Genomic DNA, 7136 nt, shown 5'->3' with positions numbered 1-7136 from the left:
CATCCCCTTCTTCATCTTCTTCCATTATAACCCCTCTTTCTCCATGCTTGGTCCAACAATTATAGCTTGGCATGAAACCGTGCCGAAGCAGATGCATGTGAACATCTCTTGAGGAAGAGTAACCCTTCTGATTCTTACAGATAACACATGGACAGATAACAAAACCCCCCTGCTTGTTCGCATTAGCCACTACGAGGAAATCTTTCAAACCCGTAGTGAACTCGCCGGAGAGTCGGTTACCGTACATCCATTGCCGATTCATCTGCATTATTATAATATAAAATATATAATTAACCATCATGCATTTGTTAAACTAACTAGCTACAAACAATATAAATTAAACAATGAACTGCACACATGCATATTTTATCAATGACACACATGCATGAAAGGTTCAAGTTGCTAACCGCGATCGAGGAGGAAAAAATAAATGAGGAACCTCAAATGTGGCTCCAACACTTCATATCATGTTTGTTTCACCCTCTTAGGGCATTTCATCAAACACCTTGTGTGCATAAGAGGAACCAAAAGCAAACCTACACCCCCTTGTGAAGCTTGTGAAGAGAAGTGGCACCAAATGGCTAAGTGAGCGTGCTGAACTGGTATATATAGGGGAGGAGCTTTAGTCGCGGTTGGCCTGGCCAACCGCGACTAAAGGCCTTTGCGCACCTTTAGTCGCGGTTGGCCTGGCCAACCGCGACTAAAGCCCCTCACGTGCACCAGCTGGCCACCGAGCGCCCTGGGCCCAGGCCTTTGGTCGCGGTTCGTCTGCCGAACCGCGACTAAAGACTTCATTAGTCGCGGTTCCTACAGTTTCGCGACTAATGGGGCTGGACGGAAGCCTCTTTTTCTACCAGTGTTAGCTTAAAGTCTGATCATGTCGTACAATTAGCAGCACCTAGCTAATTGATGGAGTCATAGTGATCTATCATGACTGACTGCAGCAACAGGGAACGAACGCGCCCAGTCTATAAATTGGGTCGTTCCCTTCTCTTATTGGTGAGACCCTCCATAAGATGCCTCACGAAAACAATTAATCATGGAGGACATATTGGTACGAAATTGATAGTTTAAGTTGTCTGTCGTGGAAAGCACCGTCTCTCCAACGATGGTGATCCCTGTCTGTCAAACTAGAATGATGCCTTCTTATCCAAGAACAGGCGTGCAAGGCTACGCATGCCGTTCATGTCCTGCAGGCTGTAGCGTCAGCTGTCGAGGATCAAGTAGTGACTTGGACACCCCGACGCCGTGCTCAGAGTTCAACGACTATTCGTCAAATAGGAGAGTTCAGTTGACGAGCAATGCCGCAGTCCTCTTCTCAACTGCCCAACCAACCACACACTCGTGTGTGTGAGGATAAGATTGATTCCAGGGTACACTTGCAAACATACTCCCTCTGTCCCGTAATATAAAAGCGTTTTTTACACAACAGTAGTGTTAAAGATGCTCTTATATTATGATATGAAGGAAGTACCATTTACTGGTAGTCTTTAGAACGCCATCATGCCATGATACGATTATCTCTGATAGCGAAGAGAGAAAAAACAGCTATCTGTCGGTCCATCAAAGACCCAAGTGCCAAGATCAATAATAACGTGCACAAGCTGGTACTGTATCTCAGTGGCGTAGCTGTAAGTCGGCCCAATACTTCACTATAGATTTTTTTTAGACAATATTTAGCTATAGTTGTAAATAAAACTAGCATGCCGTAGCGCGCGCTCAAAGCTCAAGCCCAAAAATGCATGACTACATGATCTAATCGCTAGCTCCCTCGTTTTCTTAGTACGCTGTGTAGATGTTGTTGGATTAATTGTTTATGGATCTCCGGACGTGATGCGCCTATGTGCAATTATGTAATGTATAATCATACTCATAAGAAAATACAATTAATCGATATGCCCCTCAGCTATATAGCTCGGCCTTTGCTAGTATCACTGGTAGAAAAAGGGCATGTTGTCCCGGTTTGTAAAGGCCTTTTGTCCCGGTTCCTGAACCGGGACTAAAGGGTCGGTACTAATGCCCTGCCCCTTCAGTCCCGGTTCAATCCAGAACCGGGACTGATGGGCCTCCACGTGGCCTGTGTGCGGAGCCCAGGCAGGAGACCCTTTGGTCCCGATTGGTGGCACCAATCGGGACCAATAGGCATCCACACGCGTCAGCATTTCTGTGGCTGGGGTTTTTGTTTTTGTTTTAAAAGGGGGGGGGGGGTTTGGGGGTTTTGGGGGGTTAATTTAGGTGTTTCATATATTGTGTTAGCTAGCTATAATTAATAAAGAGAATTGTCCTCTCTTATGTCCGTGCTTGGTCGACGCTACGTACTAGACACGCTAGCTAACTAGTAAGCAAACGAAGGGAACAGAAGATCGTCATGAACATATATGCATACAGAGAGAAGTGATATCGACCACCTCTCCTTCTCCGAGAGATTGGTCGAACAACAAGTTCTCGTATATCTATCCGACACTACCGGCTACATATATACAATAATTATCTCTTACAAATATAATCATACAGACTCATGGTCCACATAGTATTCTCCGTCTTCAGCGATCACGTGGTCAAGAAAGAATGCTGCCAATTCCTCTTGAATTGCACGCATGCGAGCTGGTGCTAGGAGTTCATCCCGCTTCCGAAACATCTAATTTGAAGAAGGGGGTCAATACATATATATATGAATGAATGAAACTCAACACGAATGATGGTAATAAAATAAAATTGTGAATATTGTTATTTACGTACTTCATATTGTTCGTCAGTGTAGCCCCGCTCACAGGTCGTGTGGCGGATGGACTCGCAAACGTAGTATCCACAGAAATCATTCCCCTTTTCCTACCACAACCACTTTACAAGAAATAGAGGTCAATCAAACTGATAAGCAAGAATGCCAAATCAATAGGAGATGCGCGGAACATGCTACTATAGTACTTACTTTCGGGTGTCTAAATTGCAGCTTCTTCGGGAGTCCTGGAGCTTTTTTGGAGAATCTTTTCCAAACCCTGCCAGACAAAGAAAACAATTACTTGATATATCAGGAAATGAACAAAGTTGCTGATATGGTGGATAATGATCGATTTAACTTACTTCTCGAGCATTTGAGTCATGTCCGCATACTCCTGGGGATCTTTTCGTTTTGAGTCTAAGACAGTTACTAGTCCCTGCTCAAGCTTAATCTCTAGGAGAATATAGTGGTAACTGCACACACATGCATAACTCATCAATTACATTACTATAACCTTGACTAATATATATATAAGGGAAACCGAATACGCAGAAGACAGTAACACTCACTTTAAGTTGTAAGGAAAGAGTATTATATCTTTGTTTTCATTTATTACCAACGATCGTAGCAAGTTGGCCTCGGTATCTGCGGCATGAAATATAACCTGAGTTGCATCTATGAGATATGTGTTAATGAACCCAATATCATCGACTTGTCTTTTCTTCAATTCGGCGATCTTCAATCTGCATAATATAGTGAGGATGATTATAAATACATGCAATGAAAGAGCTGAGCTATATAGAGAGACTTAATGACAGAAGTAGTACTACTTACAGACAGTAGCAGGTGACCGTTGTTTTATCGAGAGCCAATTGATTAAAAAACTGAAAGAACTCCTCAAATGGAATAGACAACGGTTCAATTCCAACGAGGTCATGCTCCTTTTTAACTTTCAAATACAAAGTACTCCTCCCCCCAGAGTCTCTGCAGATTTTGAAGTACCAATCATGCAATCTTCGCATCATTGTTGATAGAGATCTTTCATCTTTGACGAGAGGCTTCCCGTACTCGTATCTTTGTATCTGCACCTCCATGGGTTCATAATGTACATCGTCGGGCAGGTAATCGGCAAGATGCTATAACCGGGCACCATCCTCGGATCATTAGCGACGTTGTCGCTAGGCACCTTGAGCGGGGGGCACGATTGCTTCGCTTGTTCGCCGAGCTGGGCAATTTGTTTCCCAGCTCGTCGTTCTTTCAGCCTTTGATCACTAATAGAACTTCCCGACTGCTCTGCTTCGGCAAATTCCTTTCCAATAATGCGCTCATAGTTTCCTTTCGGCGGAGACTTGGGTGGTTTTGTCAGGGCAGCCCGAGTGCGCTTCGCTTTCACCGGATCTACCTTCTCCTCCGGAGGTGGATGTCTCTTTGCTTTCAACCCTTGAAACCAGTCATCCACTTCGGTTCGTGCGATCTCGGAATTCTCCTCCGGGGTCCTCTCGTATGGTAACTTCTCTGGAATCTTCAGAGAAGGACCAAATCTGTATTTCCTCCCGCCTCTGGCTATACTGCTAGACGCCGACAGAGCAGACGGAGCAGTTGTCTTCTTTACTTGCTTACGAGGCGGAGGAGAAGGACTACGACGCGTCGGAGCAGCCGGAGCGGCGGCAGGTCTCTTCCGCCCTTGCTGACGAGGCGGAAAAGGAGGAGGTTGGCTGCTCGAGCACGTCGGCGCAGGCGGAGAAGGAGGCAGAGTGCCGCCACGCGCTGGAGAAGGAGCCGGTCGAGTGCCCTGATCGTCACTCGCCGGAGGAGGAGGCGGTGGAGGAGGCGGAGTGCCCTGACTCGCCGGAGGAGGAGGCGGAGTGCCTTGACTTGCCGAAGGAAGAGGAGGAGGCGGTGGCGTCCAGTTCGGAAGGTTGATGAGCTCCTTCCGCCATAGGCATGGAGTCTTCAGAGTAGACCCCAGCCTAGTCTCCCCTTCACCGGTAGGGTGGTTAAGCTGGAGGTCCTCAAATCCCTCCGTTATTTCATCCACCATCACCCTAGCATATCCTTCTGGAATCGGCCGGCAGCGAAAAGTTGCACCGGGTTCAGTAGGATAAACAGAGCCAACAGCCGCCTTGACCTTCAAATTCATCCATTGCGTCATAAGGTGGCAATTTTGAGACTCCGTGATAGCATCCACGGGATAGCTGGCAGGAGCCGTCAAGGCATGCTCTGGCTGAAGCAGCTCGGTGGAAGCCACGCTGCTTCTCTGCTGAGATGGCGGGGTAGCTTCGGGGGAAGCTTCGGTAGTACGTTTGCTGCAATTTGCTTCTCGTTCCTCTATCGCTTGTACCCTTGCTTGCAGCGCCTGCATTTGGTTCTGCTGCACTTTTTTCCTCCTCTCATGGGATTTGTAACCGACTGCATCCGTAAACCCAACCTTCCACGGAATGGAGCCTGGCGTGCCTCGTGTTCGTCCAGGGTGCTCAGGATTCCCGAGGGCCATTGTGAGCTCGTCGTTCTCTCTGTCTGGAAAGAACGTCCCTTGCTGCGCTGCTTCGATATACTGCTGAAGCTTCCTGACTGGTATGTCCATTTGATCGTTCGTCCAAATGCACTTTCCTGTTACAGGGTCCAAGGTTCCGCCAGCCCCGAAGAACCAAGTCCGGCAACGGTCTCGCCAGTTAATTGTCTCTGGTTCGATCCCTTTATCAACCAGATCATTCTCAGTGTTGGCCCACTTAGGCCGGGCTACGAGGTAGCCACCTGACCCCGTGCGATGGTGATGCTTCTTCTTTGCAGCATTTTGCTTGTTTGTCACCGACATCTTCTTACTCTTTTCCGATGTCTTGTGGGCCACAAATGCGGGTCAGTGATCTTTGATCTTCTCATATCTACCCTTGAATTCTGGTGTCTCATTATTTTCGACAAACTTATACAGATCTTTCTTCCACCTCCTGAATAGTTCTGCCATCCTCTTAAAAGAAAAAGACTTGATTAATTGCTCTTTAACTGGCTTCTCTAGATTATCCTCTGGCGGTAGGGTGAAATTTGACTTCAGCTCAGTCCAAAGATCATTTTTCTGCATATCATTGACATAAGACACCTCAGGGTCTTCTGTAGCCGGCTTAAACCATTGCTGGATGCTGATCGGGATCTTGTCCCTAACCAAAACCCCGCACTGAGCAACAAATGCGCTCTTTGTCCGGAGGGGTTCAATCGGTTGGCCGTCGGGCGCGATTGCTATGATCTCAAACTTTTCATCCAAGCTCAACTTTTTCTTCAGGCCTCGTCTCTTTACCGAAGTTGTGCTCGATCCGGAGGGCTAAAAAAAGAACAAAGACTTAACTAATATGTGGACATACCAAAACAATGAATGCATCAATTAGCTAGTCAGCAGAAGCTTAGATAATATATATACCTGGCCGGACTCGGTTCGGTCACCGGAGACGTTATCACGGTCTCCTTCTTGCACTGACATTGGGTCATCGAAGCCGTCCTCACGGTCTCCTTCTTGCACTGGCATTAGGTCACCGGAGCCATCATAATCATAGCCAGCTGCTTCCAGACCATCGGTGTCGTTGAGAAACAACGAGCAGACGGCATCACTTCCTCGTGCGATTATGTCCCCCAACAACTCTTCTTGTACTTCGTCTCGGGCGGTGTCCATAGTTTTACAAATATTGACAACATGGCAATTATTATTCAAACATGACAGATGGATATATTAGTGGCAAACGTAGAACTAATATTAATTAGTGGCCTCGACGCTGCTTCTCTAGGGTTTGGGGTGGCCTCGATGCTGCTTCTCTAGGGTTTGGGGTGGCCTCGACAATGCTTCAAGGATAAAAAAAGAAGAGGAAGAAGAAAAAAAAAGAGGAGAAGAAAGAATAGAGGAGTAAGAACTCCTCTATTCTTTCTTCTCCTCTTTTTTTCTTCTTCTTCCTCTTTTTTTTAATCAGGAACGAGGGTCGTCGAGGGTCACCAAGCGGTGGAGGAAACCCTAAATAGCAAGTATCGTGGGTGTGAGATACATGTGGCCGTCGGTGTCGGACACTACATCCACGTCCCACAAGTGACATGGGTGTCGAAGCCCGCGCCACTTGTGGGACGTGGATGATTCTCCTCTTTTTTCTTCTTCTTCTCTTCTTCTCTTTTTTCTTCTTCTTCTTCCTCTTTATTTTATCGGAAACGAGGGTCATCGAGGGTCAGGGTCGCCGAACGGTAGAGGAAACCCTAAATAGAAAGTATCGTCAGTGTGAGATACATGTGGCCGTCGGTGTCGGACACTACATCCACGTCCCACAAGTGACGTGGGCGTCGAAGCCCGCGCCACTTGTGGGACGTGGATGTAGTGTCTGACACCGACGGTACATGTATCTCACACCGACGATACTTTCTATTTAGGGTTTCTCCTCTACTGCTCGGC

This window comes from Triticum dicoccoides, chromosome 7A (genome assembly GCF_002162155.2).
Source record: "Triticum dicoccoides isolate Atlit2015 ecotype Zavitan chromosome 7A, WEW_v2.0, whole genome shotgun sequence".
Classification (NCBI taxonomy): Eukaryota; Viridiplantae; Streptophyta; class Magnoliopsida; order Poales; family Poaceae; genus Triticum; species Triticum dicoccoides.
This window is presented reverse-complemented; position numbering follows the sequence as displayed.